Below are 17301 nucleotides of genomic sequence, written 5' to 3'. Positions count from 1 at the left end.
CCAACAAGTCCTGGCCTGTTTTTACAGGTAATTACTTTTTTAGTAGTTTAGTGGGTTTCAGGGGATTTTAAGATAATGAACTGACACTTATTTTTGTATATGTACAAACAGAAATGTATTTTAATGGCCACATGTTTGGCGTAAAAACCAATATGGTAGGTTTCACTTTGTCATTTGTTTCCATTTTTATAAACAGTCTGGGACCAAAACAGGTTAAATAAGTCAAATGTTGTGAAGTCATCGCACATTTTACAGATTGCTTTACATATACGGTCATTTTAACAACACATGGTTTGTTTCAAGAATGTTTTACGTATTCCTGGTCCCCAGTTTCTTTTATTACATTTTTCATAGGAAGATGCAGAGGATGGGAGGCAACACACTGCCAAGGACGATTTCATTCCTTCACCATGACCTGGAAAACACGAAAGACACACTGAAGTGGCCATGCTGTGGAGAACAATGAAGACTGGTGGCAGGAGGACAGCAGAACAACAGCTGACCTGCTTAGAGGTCCGCTGAGAAGACGGAGATGGGACGGATGGGTCAGTGCTCACTTATTGTTGATGGTTCTTATTGTCATCCATTCTTTATTCATATCATGAATGCATAAAGTGTGCTTTAAAGGGGAAGCATGAAAGTTGGCAATGTCTTTCAACGCACAAAAGAAGATGACATTACCAGCCCATCAAGGTCAAGGCTGATGGGAAGAAGAGGGGGTGCAGAGTTAATCTGTCCTGGAAATGGGCGGGGGGGGGGGGGGGGGGGGAGGGAGTGTTGTGCTTCTAAAGAGAGACAGGATGCACATTGACAACGGGCCAATGAGTGTGGTGGGACAGTGTGTGAGTGAGGGGCCGCTCTCAGGAGGGCAGACCTCTCCATGTTAACATCTGTTCCCAAGCACAACATAATCTGCTTGTATTTTAAAATGCATAGTTTCCTCCTTCTGCACAAATACACACACACACACACACACACACACACACACACACACACACACACACACACACACACACACACACACACATTTAGACTGTTTGCAGGATTTGGTTTTGTCAGTTGTTTAACTTGAGCAAATAAAATCATCAGAATGTTGATTGACATTTTCTTAAAAGCTTATTTTTTTTGCATTTTATGTGTTCTTTGCAAAACATTCCCAGATGATATATATATTTTGTTATTCAAAATCACCCAGTTACGCAGTGCTGTCTTTGTCTGTATCATAATGAGAGTATAGCTTATACAGCATGTAGTGTTGTCAGTGCCCATCTTCTAAAAAATAGAAAATGTATATCAAAACATGATGTGATTAAAATTGTACTCATTTGGATTACATTTTTCACATTTTATGTGGTTTTTGCACTACGTTCCAAGATGATACCAAACATATTTTATTCTTTAAAATCACCCAGATACACAATACTCTATTTCAATTATCATAATGAGATAGCTTATATGTACCATGTGTTAGTGTCCTCCTACACAATAGAAATTGTAACTCTAAACATGATGTGAATAACAGTATTGCTTATTTGATTTCATTTCATGTGTTCTTTGCACTACATTCCCCACACATATGTTATTCTTCAAAATCACCCAGTTACGCAATGCTGTCTTTGTATTAACATAATGAGAGTATAGCTTATATGAAGTGTCATCAGAACAATAGCTAGTGGGCTAATCTCAACGGGAGCTGAGGCCAGGCAGAGATTTGGTGTGCAAGTGTAGGGGGTGGGGGTGATGGGGGGGGCGGTGCACACATGGCACCGGGGTGAGCCTAATCACGGGCTACCAGAAATCCTCACAAATGGGGAGGGGGATGGGGGGCTGTCCCTGGAGTCACTCATTTAGACTTAGAGAAAGCATTTTGTTCCACACACACACTCATGCCTTTGCCTGCACTTGAAGGTTTCTGCTGAAATAGTCGAGGGAAACGTCACCTCGTAGCTGCCCTGACACTATGGTTCAACTGGTTTGCAATAAACTGGACAGTTTCATTCCTCCCATTTCCTCGCTGCTGCAGTTTCTGGGGATTACCGAGCTTTTCCATTGTTCAGCCTGTCATGAAGCCACAACAGTGTGGCACTCCTTTCCTTCCCCTCAGCGGGCACTCACTGGAAAATCTACAATGTGTCTAAATGCTTCAAATAATGTTCTAAAAAACCCATTCTCAATACTTCAAAAGTGAAGCATTTACAGATAGATAGATAGATATATTGATAGATAGATAGATAGATAGATGGATGGATGGATAGATAGATAGATAGATAGATAGATAGATAGATAGATAGATAGATAGATAGATAGATAGATAGATAGATAGATAGATAGGTATAGATAGATAGATAGATAGATAGATAGATAGATAGATAGATAGATAGATAGATAGATAGGTATAGATAGATAGATAGATAGATAGATAGATAGATAGATAGATAGATAGATAGATAGGTATAGATAGATAGATAGGTATAGATAGATAGATAGATATATTGATAGATGGATAGATAGATAGATAGATAGATAGATGGATGGATAGATAGATAGATAGATAGGTATAGATAGATAGATAGATAGATAGATAGATAGATAGATAGATAGATTTTCTGAGGTGGTGGAGACCAAAAACAGAGTCAAAAAGAGAATGAATTTTGGACTTACATCCTCTGTTTGATTATAACAGGACATACATTGTGCATCTGACAAGAAAAGACAATATAAATAAATGGAGCAAGTCTAAACGTAGTGTGCATGTTAGCCTATTTGCTGTGTTGGAAAACATATTCAGATAATTTAGTCAAGTGAAAGTACTAGTACCACACTGTAAAAATACTCTGTTACTGGTATTCAAATGGTTACTTAAGTAAAAGTAAGTAGCAAAATGTACATAAACTGTCAAAGCAAAATGTATGCTATAGATATAGCATAGATATTATAGATATTTATAAATACCAATTATTTTTCTCAATTGGCTAATTGATTACGTTTGTCTTGCGTAAACTATTAGTTAGTTTAATTCAATACAACACATCATATTGTATGTGTTGTATGCAAAAAAAGTAAAAAGCTATACAATATATTTAGTAAAGTAGAAATTATAATATCTCCCTTTGAATCGTTCGTAGCGGCGTTGAAATTAAAAGAAAATACTAAAGCAAAGTACACATACTACATTTCATCAAACCTTTTTGTGTGTAGGGACAATAGTCCTATACTACAAAGTAAATGTGCTTTAACACACTGAGGATGAGATATGGTAAAACAATTGTTTCAGTTGTTTTAAATCCATTTATCTTTTACAACAGATAACCTTACCCTTGAGAGTGTTTAATTTTGTATTCAAAACAGCTAATTAATTTCCACTATCAGTAGTGTTTGCAGCAGAGAGAGCGCCCCCTGGCCAGCAGTGGCGCACAGGCAGCGCCAAATTCATCTGTCCCATCCTGCATGTGTGAAGCGGAGGAGGAGGAGGAGGAGGAGTGTGGATGGATGGGACTGACACACTGTGTGAGTGCGCGAAACAGACAAGGTTATTATGCCGAACGGCGCTAGGCTTCCCGTCCTGGACTTTGCAAATGAACTAAACCAACTCTTCATCCACTGCCAACCTGTTTTTATTCTGCGTAAATCTCATCATATAAGGAGAGGAGCTGGATTTATCTGACTGACCCGGTGCCGCTCCGCGCGCAGACAATAAAGTGGCAGCGATCTGATCACAACAAAAGACACAAGGTTAGGAACGATTCATATCCGTACAAATACAGTGTAATCAGTTGGATCGTATTCTTTTTTGTTAGTTTAAAAAAAAAATATCCGGTTTTGTGATCACCTGTAACAGCTTTTCTGACGGTGCGTTTTGTTATCTTACATTTTAAATAACTTGCACTTATTGCTTATTTTTGGTACGTTGTTGCTCCATTTGATCCAATATTTTGTGGGAAAAGGGTGTTCTTTTGTCTTATGCTTCACCATATCAATACAAAACACTGCTAATGTTTGTTTGTTTATAAATGGACCCACACCTCCTGTGAACTGGTAGCCTTCATTCATCATGTCTTTTACTTTCTGCTGGGAGCTGTTGACATGTCAACATGAATGCTTTGCTGGTCAGAAACCTACATTAGAATTGTTAATAGATTCTATTTGGACAGGTGAAGTGGTTGACAGGTACATTACAGTGAAACTGAAAGTAAGTGAGAAAAATGTCTACTGTTTTAAAGTAAAAAAATGAAACTTAATCTCTGTTTTGGCTCTGTGGTCAGCTCGTGTGCTCTCTGTGTGAATATCCTGTTTCCTGGACTAACCAAACAATGGGGAGTCAGGCATATGATATCCTGTGTGTGTGTGTGTGTGTGTGTGTGTGTGTGTGTGTGTGTGTGTGTGTGTGGTGTGTGTGTGTGTGTGTGTGTGTGTGTGTGTGTGTGTGTGTGTGTGTGTGTGTGTGTGTGTGTGTGTGTGTGTGTGTGTGTGTGTGTGTGTGTGTGTGTGTGTGTGTGTGTGTGTGTGTGTGTGTGTGTGTGTGTGTGGTGCTGTGGTCGGCAAAAAACAGGATGAATACAGAGCTCTTAAAATATATCACACGTAAAAAGTAATGTGCAGGCCTGGCATGAGGAAACGGTGACATTAATTGTATGAGTGACAGAGAACAAAGACACAGGAGTGTACAGATTGAATTTGTGCTCATGAGAGCAACATGTGCTGCTTCCTCTCTTTCTGACTCACACAGTGACAAACTGCAAAGGCAGCGCTGCTTTGTGTTGACTTTAGTCTGGGATGTTCAGCTGCTTTTAATGGGGTCAGCGCTTCCGATTCAATAAAGCTATTAACCGTCACAGAATATTCCAACACCGCTGCTGCTGCTCGCCAATCAGGGGCCATTAACAACCTTATCCATACAAGGCGAGTAAACGAGATTAAACAACCAGTCAACCTGGGGACAGTGTGACCTGAGCTCATGGTGTGTTCCCACCTCCTCCTAAAAGCCTTGTTGTGTGTTCAAAAGTTGTTCATCAGCATTTTTTCCTTTTCTTTCCCACACATCTTTATTTTTTTGCCAGACATTTGAATGAGAGCATTTGTCAGTTAGGGTATACGATACTGTTGTCATGTTGGTTCATACAATTCAACACTTTTGCAAGAGAACAAGTTCCTGCCAGACTGGTTCTGAGAACAGATCAGACTCTTGATCAAAGTCTGGCATGTGACAGGTGTGCAAATTAAATCCACCCAATTGATTTATATGTGCAGGTATGAGTTAATGGTGTTGTTTACTTAACAAAAAAAAAAAACCTTTATCAAGATAATGCTATGCATGCTATTTGTTCAAAACATAGACAACATTAAAAACATGAAATCAAAAAGGGTAGGCTACCGCGCTTACAGAAAGTTGCAAGGCTCACAAGGGAAGGATTCAAAAAATAATAATCAAAACCGAAGAAGCTGAGGACATGATATCCTGACCTTTAGCCTTAGCTTAAAGGTAGGGTAGGTAAGTTTGAGAAACTGGCTCGAGATACACTTTTTGTTATATTCCATGGAATGCTCTTAACATCCCGATAGCAATGAATATCTTAAGTGCTTTGACAAAAAATCCATAAAAAAATGTCATCTGTGGAAGCCGTAATACTGTAAAAAGTACGACCAATCATTTTAGCCGGCCCCGCTAAAATAACTGGATGGCCTACCTGCCTGTCAGCCTTCCATCTGGGCACAAACTTATCTCGTGCCCTCATTGGTCATGTGCGCGTTCGTGTGTGTTGGAGGAGGGGCTCTATAAGGAAGTGGCAGATTTTCTCCGGTTGTGTATTTTCAAATTCTATCGATCTCGAGCCGGTTTCTCAAACTTACCTACCCTACCTTTAAGTTAAGCTCTAAAACATTGGATCCTACAGTTTAGACCTTAGGGTATGACTTCCTCCATGAGCCACATTGGACATGAGCCAACCCTTTGGAAAATTGGTAGAGTGGCCCTTTTGCTAAATAGCAGGCTCTGCTAACTGATAAACTATTGTTAGCTAAACAGTGGTTTAGTCAGATAGATATTTAGCTAACATGCTAAGCTATTGATAAACTGCAGCCTTTGCTAACTGCTAAACTACTGTTAGCTAAACAGTGATTTAGAGAGTTAGTAGAAGCTATTGTGACAAAAACAAGTGGAAAGAGACATGAATGCAGCTCACTGAATCAAATTAGGCTGCGTATCTTAAACCTAAAAGAAAAGTCTGTTATTTAATTTCTCAAAAGTTGCCTTTAACATTTAACTTGTAGCAAAACACAAAATATGTCACGTTACACTTGATGCAAGGTGCAGGTGATGCAATGTAAAAAAACTATAACTGCGTAGCTGATGTCAGGAGGGGAAACATGGATGTTGTGAGCACTTTAATACACGTAAACAGGCTTTCTGCTTCAGGCCTAATTCAGGGTCAGACACTGGAGTGTTTTCTAGACAGTGTGTTTGTGGGTCAACAGCAATCAATGGGCTGAAAATCAATCCAGATCCAGTTCAGAGGCCACATCTATGTTTAGTAAAAAGATTTAGTCTATACGTTTTACCACAAAATTGCTGAGAGTTCCTATTTTGACCGTAAAGGTCTTCAGTGTTTCCAGTACCCTGTGTAACATAATCACTGCAAACATGGTTCATACAGAAAGTTGTGTCAACAGGAATCTGTTCCTCGTTGGCTGTAAACCAACAGGCTACATCTCTTTTCCTTGTGTCATGTCTGCTTTGTCCCCTCAGACAGGAAATCCTGAGTAAAACAAAGAGTCTGGCCCTTAGTTTCACATGCAAAAAGCAGACATTGTGAAACATCTTTTGTGTTTTCCGAAATGTGCTGTTCTTGTATACCAAAAATACCACGTGCGGAGAGTTTTACGAGACAAAAATACTGTTGTCTTTTGTTTGATTTTGAGGGATTTCTGTCCTTTAATGTGGGGCTGTGGTGAATAATGATTTTCAGGGTTGGTCTGTTTGGTATTCCCGTTCAGAATAAAGCAGAAAACACTAGCATCAGCCCTGGAGAGAGGCTCTCAGCTGGTTGCTAATTCCCTCTGGGAGATGGTTTCCATATCATTTAGATGAAAGAGAATGCATTAAAACAAGCTCCAATCTGTTAAAGGACAGACACATGCCATGTTTGTGGACAAACTCCCCCAAAATGCAGCGCCCAAACCCACCTCCTTATGAATTATTTAAAGAAAGGACACAGGGATGGATTTATAGGTTACCCATGTGTATCAGTGGCTATTGACCCGAGCACTTCAGAGTAAAAGCCTCCTGTCCCGGGGGAATGGTAGAGGGAAATTAATCACAATTCCAACAGTGCATGCTATATGCCAGCACAACAACCTCAACAAATTAGGTGAACCAGTCGGTTGGTTATACTTCATCATTTACCAATTACGTTAATATGTAGCTGTGTTCCATTTAATTCAATAACTGCAAACATGCTATTTTTTATAGCTACATAATATAGTTCTAAATGAAAAAAATAAAAATAAATAAAAAAGCAATAATTATGAATACTCAAATGCAGCTGCTTACGGCAAGAACAACCCTTGACTTTCAAATGAATACATTTAAACTTATTTTGTTTAGTAAAAGTTGTCTCAAACTGAACATGATGAAATCATTCTTCATTTGTAAGAAACTCGATCCTGAGCGAAACCAAAACTGAAATATCTTGGTTCTGTTCCGGAAGAAACCATCCTACGAAATCAGATTGGCATTTGTAATCGTGCCAGTTACATAAAAATGCAGTCCTATGACTTAACGTTGCTCAACAGTATGCTATGTAGTTTCTCTAGTTTGTCTTGACTGGAATGATAAATGAAAACAACAACGGAATATTTAAGTTGTCAAGGTGACACCAGAACATTTGCAATTTAACAAGAGCAGAAAATTCTTACAGTAAACCAAACTGTGTTCACTTTTATCGTAGTAAGGGAAGTTTAAACCCTGGCTGCTCTCTCAACTCCACACTCCAGACAGGTGTGCTTCGTTAGGTTAGAGATCTTCGATTGTCAGGGAAATAGCAGATATTGCTGACCTCCGGTTTTAAAAACGTGTGGGGAAACAGTTTGACAATTTGACAGGAACTTCAAATGGAGTATACTGGCCTGCAAGGTCCTCAGTTTGACTCAGACAAAGCTCACCTCACCTCTTATAGTTATATCCCTCTGTTAAAGAGGTACACAAACGTGTCCAATCGAGGGTAAACATTAGGATTTTAGTCTTTGCTGACCATTTACATGCACAAAAACCTATACAACACACATAAGGAAAGGGAAAACCCAAACAAGCATAATGGGGCCTCTTTAATTTTGATATGCAATGTTACGAGGAAGTGGCATACTTAAAAAGAAATGAGAACAGTTTTTAAGGAATGAAAAATGAATGCTTTTATTGAGAATGGTTGTTGTGTCTCTCCTGATGATCGCCACCTAGATTTCCTAATTAACCCACCATTTCAGGATTTAAAATCTAAACGTGGTGTAGCACAGGTGTGCAGCTGAGATACAGATCCCAGAAGAGGAGCCCCCGCCTCATGGTGGGTTCATCCACAACCTGCGGCACTAGAGGCGGCCATGAACCCAACAGATGTACGCAGCTTTACACTCCAGAGCAGAATACCCCTCTCTTTTTGTTTGTGTTTTCCTCCTCCTCCTCTTGTGTCTCTCAGACTGGGATGTAATTGCTGCGAGGCTGAGAAAATGAAAATCACTACAAAGCCTCCACCACCTTTTTTCTCTTTCTGTTCTGCTGTTGGCTTGCCTGGGAGGTTTTTCGGAAAGAGGAGGAGGGGGCGGGTCTTCCCTGTAATTATGCTGTTGTGTGCCTCTCTCCATATATCCATCCATCCATCCATTCCTCTCTTGTGATCACTCTCCATTTCTTCCTATTTTCCACTTAAACACACACCAGGAGAGCTGTGTGCTGATGATGTAGAGGGCACGTTTGAAAGCCTGAAAGGTAATGACCAGAATGAGACTCCCTGCACCGTGAGTGTGTGCAAGGTAAAAGAGGAGGGGGTGGACGGAAAGGGCCTGAGCTGCTATTATTATCCTCTCAGGCAGAAACAGAGAGGTACATGGAAGAAAAAAAACAAGCAGACCCCCACAGCCTGGGATCCACAGAGATCGATCGTGCTCAACGCTGTTTTTACATGTTTAGTGCCAGAAGGGTTGAGGCAAGGAGAAACACTTGAAGATGTGATGCTCTGAGTCTCACAAACCTTAAAGTAAGTTCCTGTTGTGCCTTTTTCGTTTTTCAAACCGTGCCTCAATTAGTTAATTTAGTTTGGGTTGTATTGTTGGTAGTTTTATGGTGTGGGAGGGGTTCGGGTGGGTGTGGTAGACAAAAGAAATGGACGTTGTATCCTCCTTGCCTGTGTTGGCGATATGAAAGTGAGGTGTACATTTTCAAGTCCTAATGTATTGTGAAGAGGTGGTGATGGGGATACACTTGAATTAATGAATCACATTTAAAGAGATATATTGTTTCTGTTCTTCATAGTGATGTTGATTTTCTTATTTTGAGTCTTATGATATTATACTATGGTATAAGGTACAAGGTTATGTTCATTTTAAGCAAAGTCGTTATAGAGCACAGTGCGCCTTGCATCCTTTTTTCATTGTCAACCATTTTCTTCCATACTTTTGGAAAGATTTTGTATAAAATAAGACATGAACTACTTGGCTTGTACACACGCATGCACTTAACATGTATAACAAGTAAAACGCATGCACATCACCTTAAATATTACATTTCTTTCAAGTAATGCAATGTACTTTTAATTAATTTATGTCCATTTAGGGACACAAAAATGAACAAATCAGTAAATAATAATGTACAATGCATACAATAACATACAAGTAATACCAAATATTAAAAAACATCTTTGTGAAATGTTCCTTATATACAAATGACCTTAATCTAAATAAAAAACCTAAATATAAAACCCTTTTTTGTTGTCTAAGGAGGGTTTAAGTGCTCACCCACTAGAGCTTAGCATTCACCATTAATTGTGTGAGTGTCATGTGAGCCTCTTTTGTATTTACTGGGTTTATATTAGACCCCAGACACTGCTTATATCCCCTGCAGTTTGGAAAGAAAGAAATCATCCAGCTGCAGTCACCTTCACCGCTGCTACTTGGGATGAGGAGGAGAAGCAGGCGAGGGGAGGGAAGTCATTACCCCCTGCCCCGTGGACCGAAACCAAGCGCCCGCTGGTCCACTCAGGCAGGCCGCTCCGAGCCCTGTGTCAGGGACAGAAAGCTGTGGAGACAGAGCGCATGTTAGCAGCAACACGGAGGAAACAATATCAGTGCATGGTGACACAATGACAAGGAAATATGCCAGAGGAAAGCCCGTAATTCAATAGAGAAATGGCCTTTGATCCAGAGGTCTCTTCAAGGTTGCATTGTGTTCCTGGGAGGCTTGGCTACTTCCTTTTAAAATACATGGGTTACCTGTGTGAATGTGTGTGTTTACCCTTTCACCTACTGTACTGCACTCCATTGTAACAGCAGTACACCTCATAGAGCTGGATTTGCACACTTATATATAAGACACACAGCAACTACAATTTAAGCCTGTTTCGGAGACGAATTTAGGGCTGACTTATTTTAGAGTTAGAATTCATTTCAGCTTCGTGCGGCGTCATTTTCCAAAGAGTGTACAGGGAAAGCGTTTACTGATCATGGCTGGATCAACTGCTCCCAACCAGACAGTGGGTCAGTCATTTACATGAATTATTGACATGTCAGCCATTGTCAGACTCCCGCACAGTTAAAGCAGCGCCACAAGTTTATTCAACACGATCCACTATTCAGGGTTCTTATGGTCATTAAAAACCTGGAAAAGTCATGGAAATTCAAAATGCAAATTCCAGGCCCTGGAAAAGTTATGGAAAACAATATTTTTTCCAAAGTTTTGGAAAAGTCATGGAAATGTAACTAAAGTTGCATCAAATATAATTTATATTTTATCTAATCGCTGAAATAGTAATACTATAATGATAATAAATACTGTATCGTATAGTAATGAAACATAAAATGGCATTTAACTGTTGAGGTATTTTGCTGGTGAGAGATTGTAGTTGCTTTAGCGTGTAGAAGCTAGTAAGCCTACTATTGGATTTGTTTTAGATGGGCACAACATGTTTCATATGCAGACCTTATTTTCCTGTTCCATGTTAAAATAAACCATTTTCAGTGGTACCGCTGAGAAAAAGTAATTTTTTTGGTCATGGAAAATTAGGTAAAGGTCCTGGAGAAGTCATTGAAAATCATTGGTGAAAAAGTGTATGAACCCTGACTATTGTATATTCTCACCTCAAATTGTCTGCAGAACCAATCAATTACTTTCCTATTTTTGGAAGTTTCAGCAAACAGGATGCACATGTTATTGAGAAAAGTACTGTTACATTACAGGCCTGCTATAGCAAACACACTTGCCTTGGAGATTTAGTCTTTGAATCTTATTGACAGTTGTCATGATGAGATCGTACAGTGTTAACACCCAAATCATGAGCTTTGGCTTTACATTAGAGACAATTTACTCGGAACTCGTCTAAAATTGTCCAGTGTGAGGATACCTTAGACATAGTCAATGTGCAGAAGTAAATTATGCCTGGACAGTGTTTGGTGATAGAAAGCGGATATAGAGGTAGTGTGCAGTGGGTCACAGTTGTAACAGGTGTCAAGCGCACTGGGAGGAAAGATAATACTGTATCCCCAGGGGAAGGCAGCATTAGGTTAGACTGGGGGGAATTGATGGTGGTATACACTTATCTATGTCTTTTAAACTAATCTGGTTTGAAAATGTGTTCAGTGTATCTGGAATAATTAGTTAAAAGCTTTCACAGATGTACAAATAGTGAATTTGAACCATGTCAAAAAAGACACATTGATTCATTGATTGGGTGATCAGTGATGTCTTTTACAGTTCCTGCTATGTCTCTCCCCGTTCACCTACTTTGACTTAAATACAGTGTTTTCTAACCAATCAAATATTGAAAAGCAACGATCCATCTGCAGTGTAGCAGCTGTTTCAGAATATGTGATGTTGTAGTAACAGGAAAGGAACTGAATTAGCCATTATAGAGCAGTAACAGATGTCCTTTTTTTGGACTCTTTATTCTACAGACACCTTCTTATAAATCCCCATTTGACTGCCAGCGAACTCACCGTCCCTTCACATCATGGTACCTCTTCAAATCGCTCTGACAGACCTGGAATCTTTGAGAGCTTTCTGCCCACCAACAGCTTTTGTGTCCATACAGCAAAGCAAAAATAGAGGTGGTTTTCTGCCATAGTGGTGGCTTAATACTGACGTGACAGGGGCTAGGGACAAGAGGCTTTTACACTATTTGTTTTAAAGTGCTGTACTTGTGCCAAACAGGTTCTGAAGTGCGTCTATACAGAGCTTTGAGTGCAGCTTTTAACGTACAGTATCTGGATCTGATCTTATTTATACATGTGTTGTTGGCCAGATAAGGCAATATCTGATCTGATAATCATGTGAGCAATTTGTATTGAGAGTGATAAGCCGGAGGGTCTCATTACTGTACTTCTAAATGCGCATCAACTGCCAGGACTGTGATAATTGCATATGCAAAGGCAAAATGGATTTAGAAACCTCAGTAGTGTATGTTAATGTATTGGTTTAATTGAAAGGAGCTATAATCCTCACAGGGGGTTCTGAGGTTGATAACAGAAATTCTGGTATCAGATTAAACAAATGTCCGCAGTTCTAAAACCAAATTAAAAAAGCCAATGAGCAACATGTCAGCAATCAAATCGAGCATTTGATTTTTTTAGAAAAAAAGCTATCTTCAAGCCATGGTGGTGGTGGTGTTTTTGGGATGGCAATGTCATTATATCAGTGAGTCCACTTTGGTCCAGGCTGACCATCTCAACAACTAATGGATGTATCACCAGGGCATCTGGTCCACACATCAATGTCCCCAGTCAGGATGAATTGTACCACATTTTTGAAGTTGCCTTGACTTCTCATTTAAGGCCATCATTAGGTTAGTGAGCATTCTGTTCACAAACATATGGCATTCCCATTAGCCTCAGCTCTACCAGTTTAGGCAGCAAATGTTAGCATGCTAACACCCTCAACTTAACATACATTATACCTGCTAAACACCACCATGTGTGCTTTGTCATTACGAGCACGTACGCATAATTATGTTAGCATGGCTCACAGGGTGTCATGCCTTTGTTCCGATGTACTATTTTTCCAAAATCCCAATAGCAAAATTGCCCAATTCTCCCATAAACAAATGCAAAATGTTCAGAAAATGATAGCAATGTCTTAATATGCGTACTCTAACAAAGTAATGACCTGCGGTACTCTGCCTGAGTGGTTAACCATAACCCTAACCAATACACTCCTGATGACCTTAATGTAAAGACCCTGACAAACAAAGGCAATGCGTAACAGCCAATCAGAAGCTGAGTCATGCATTTGCCATAGTAGGAATATTGCTATGTTTGCTTGTGTGGTTGCCAGTGTGTATTTCCAGAGCAATGTGCTTTCTGAACAATTAGTGTTTGCTTTCAGGGAAATTGCCTGTTGAACCAATGGGCGCTTTGTCCAATGGGAAATGTTACAGGCTATTGCTGTTTCTGAATAATGGCCCATCAGATCATTGGGAAATCCCTCTTTAAAGTTGAGGTTCACTTATGGCTGCACGGCTCTTAAACTAGCATATTAGGAAGCTTAATGTAAAGCCTTGGTTCTGCACACACTCTCCCTTAAGGCATAATTTACAATTATCTATGGAAATTAAACAGATTATGGTTTTAATTCACTTATACTTTTCCAAGGGTTGTTATTCTTCTGCATTTACTAATTCCCAGGATAGCTAATAATAAACAGCATTCATACTGAACTATAAGTGAACTATCGTGGTTCATTGCCTGAGAGATCATTAAACATCAATATGGAAAGGCTTTTATGATATGCGTTTAATACTCCTAGACGCAAAACAATTTTAAATTATTACTTTTTCTTCCTGCTATAATGTCCCCCTCTCCATCGCCTCAAGGCTCATTACAGCCCCTCACTGGTGGTGTCTCCTCCCCTCCCCCTTCTCTGCTTCATCTCTTTTGCTTTCTCTTTGTTTCATTTGGACGCCTGTGGAGATGTCCGCCATGGCCATTCATATTTTCCATCACTTGGCTATGATATTGAAAACTCATGACACAGGCTCTTTATGCTCCTTCAAAGAGATGTCTGGACAAATCTGAGCACCCACAGCCCCTCGGGGCAACATTTTGTTACAGCAGACAGTGAGGGGCTGCTGGCCTCTGCCCCTCACACACTTCCCCCGCTCTGACCTCCTCCACATAGCATCTGGTTTATACACACCCACATGGTTTGTGATGCCCTGTGGCCTCCAGCGAGACCCTCGTCCCGTATAGCAGGAGGAGTTTGCCACAGATCCCAACAGACAAGCGAATGGTGGCAGTCTGAAGCCCCCGGGCCCTCGCCTCTTTCGCTGCTTTTTTTCTGTTTCTACCCCCTGCCTTGCCACACAAAGCTGAGATTGACTGTAGCGCCTAAACACACAAAAAGCTTTTCTGTCTCGCCATTCATTTGCCAAATGGAGCCTGATCACATGGTGTTAATTGGCTGCAATTAAGATGTATTGTGACTTTGTTAAACATATTCAGCGAGAATTTCTGTCTGGATTTATAGTGGCAACCACGCAGAAACAAGCATGGTTGTTAAAAAATCATAAAATCTCAGACTTATTTTACAATCTGCCACTCCTTTTTTTTGTTGATTTAATGCTGTCAAAGCATGTGTCTAGGAAAGAAAGACAAACCGGGCGATTTACGATTACCTTCACTATGAATTCGGGTATTCATTTCAATATCAATCCTTTGTTGAATAAAATGTCAGAAATGTGTAATAAATGGTCCATCCCGGTCTATATTTCATAGTTTATTCAGTTTAAAACCCACTTTATCACTTAAATATGATATACAATGGAGAAAAAACTAAAGACTCTATATGAGAAGCTAAAAACAGCCTTTTTTGGTCTATTTTGCATGAAAAACCACTTTAATCGACCATTAAAATAGTGGACCATTATTTTTCTATCAATCAATTAGTTGATTTACAATGCATATATCCAAATAAGACAGAAGCCATTCACTTCAGGATTCGTGTACATCAGGCTTGCAGTAGCAAAGCCCATCAAACGGTGGTACATGCTCTGTGCGTGACCAGAGATGGCCCTGCTACATGTTTCATGAACTTAATCTATTCATCTATGATGTATGACTACAAATTCATCCTCCTATCGAGTTTCATGATTTCTGACAGCTGGGTCCACCTGCTCCATTTCTGACCACGAGTTACATTTAGGCAGCTTGACACGCGAGCAGCAGGCAGGGTCCTCTGGGGCAAGCACATGATAACTAACAACAATGGTGTGTGTGTGTGTTGTGGAGTGTGTCAGGCGTACTGGACAGAGTGTCTCCCATTCAGCGCGTCAGCTGCAACTCAGTATGTGGCATGGCCCGTCAGCTGTAGGCCCGTGAGGATGACAGCTGTTAGCCTGCCCCGCTTAGACTATTATGATCACTCAGAGGCCTTCCCCTTTTAGACAATTAATCTACCACTTACTGTACATGGTAATTGCCATCCCGCGTTGAAATGAGGCCAGGGACAGGGAGATGTGATGATCTTGGCAGCGCGGCCGCCCCTGTCATCCCCTGCCTTGTATTCTCAACAGATTCGGGCCTATTAAAACTGAACTTCTGGGACTGAACAAAGCAGTGGGGCTACATTGTAACAGCCTGCCTGTCTGTATTCCTATTAAACCTTCAATCTAGGCATCGAGAGGGAAATGAAGCCCTTATATTAGGTAGAAAGGGCGTGACATTGGCATGAAGATAATAGGAATACCCTCCAGACGGCATAATTTACCAATTTCCAGCACTAAATGTATTTCCCCTTTCAGTCCCTGAGGGTTGCGTGAGACACTCGATCTCACCATCTGCTGGTTGTAGAAGGGCATTGCAGCGTGAAGCCAGTGCTGCAGTTCAACAACAATTGATTGTTCTCCGCCTGAGGGGCAAAGTATAACAACAGCCTTGAAAAGAATGAGCCTTTAAGTGAGCACTGTCTTGTGTTCAGCACATGACTTGTGTGGAGAATTGGAGTGACACTGGAGTGACATCAGAGGGGGTGACGGACCCTGTGTGAGGTCATGGTGTTTAGTTTACAGCTGTGGTGCCAGGCTGGAGACGGCAGCCGCTGAGTTACAAAGGCAATGGAGGTGCCTGTGAAATGATATTCCTCAAAATGACAGAATAGCTGACATGCACTGACATTTAAAAGTCAGTATGAGAAGAATACTATTCTTGAATGGTCTTTAATGCATTTTGACTGCTGAAAGTCCTCTTTCAAAATTGATAATATGTTCTATGAAAAGTTTGTTAAACATGTAATGCTTCAATTGACAATCAAAAGGGCAGAAAAAGGATGAAAAACTTCTGAGTAACAGCCCCCTAGTTAAGTATTACAAGTGTTTAGGCATAAATATAACAGAAAAGTATTAGGTTCTTACTGCTGCTGTTTTATTTATTTATTTATTTGTTTAATTTAATTACATTTATTATTTGATTTGTTGTCTGTTTTTCGTTTTTTATGGATTTAACTGTGCTTTGTCCTAAGTCTAGGTGTTGGCATTATATCATCTTCTGACTGTTGAGAATAACAAATATTGAAAATGAGAAGCCTTAGCCTTAGCTGCTGTAATCTCTTTTTATAATAATTCTAAAAAGTGCCAATTAATTATAGCTGCGACCATGTACATGCACGCATCCACATGTTGATGCATTCACACACACAACCTCTCAAACACTTGATCGCTATGACAAATTTCAACATCCTAGGGTAAGCTGGCCACCACGGGAAAAGGAAATTAAGTTTTAATGAGAATGTATGCAAGATAATGATACAACTTTTATTTTATGCTAAAGAGAGTACTGAGACGTGGAAACCCAAACAACTTGAGGGTAAGATAGACAGCTCCTTGTCTGTCTCAGAGTCAGCACAGACAGTTAATTCCCACTTCCCCATGGGATGCCCTCTCTGAGCGCACACTCCCACAGACGGATTCTAGCTGAGGTCGTTGCATCTTCCTACATCTTCACCCCACCGAAACCCCCATAGTGCGTGGAAATCAACTGGGAGTATTTACCGCCTGCAGGCATTTGGCTTGTGTGTGTGTGTGTGTGTGTGTGTGTGTGTGTGTGTGTGTGTGTGTG

At 40.2% G+C, this 17301-nt stretch overlaps 1 protein-coding gene across 3 annotated transcripts in view; it reads left to right on the top strand.

The window, feature by feature from the left end:
- Window positions 1-3511: 3511 nt before the first annotated feature.
- LOC117475451 (FERM domain-containing protein 4B-like) overlaps window positions 3512-17301 on the top strand; it is a 55576-nt gene continuing 41786 nt past the window's right edge. For all 3 annotated transcript variants that reach the window (XM_034121661.1, XM_034121663.1, XM_034121662.1), the window contains exon 1: window positions 3512-3732. The gene's annotated coding sequence lies outside the window, so the exon portion shown is untranslated. The remainder of the gene's footprint in view (window positions 3733-17301) is intronic.

This window comes from Trematomus bernacchii, unplaced genomic scaffold (assembly GCF_902827165.1).
Source record: "Trematomus bernacchii unplaced genomic scaffold, fTreBer1.1, whole genome shotgun sequence".
NCBI classification, from domain to species: Eukaryota; Metazoa; Chordata; class Actinopteri; order Perciformes; family Nototheniidae; genus Trematomus; species Trematomus bernacchii.
This window is presented reverse-complemented; position numbering and strand designations above follow the sequence as displayed.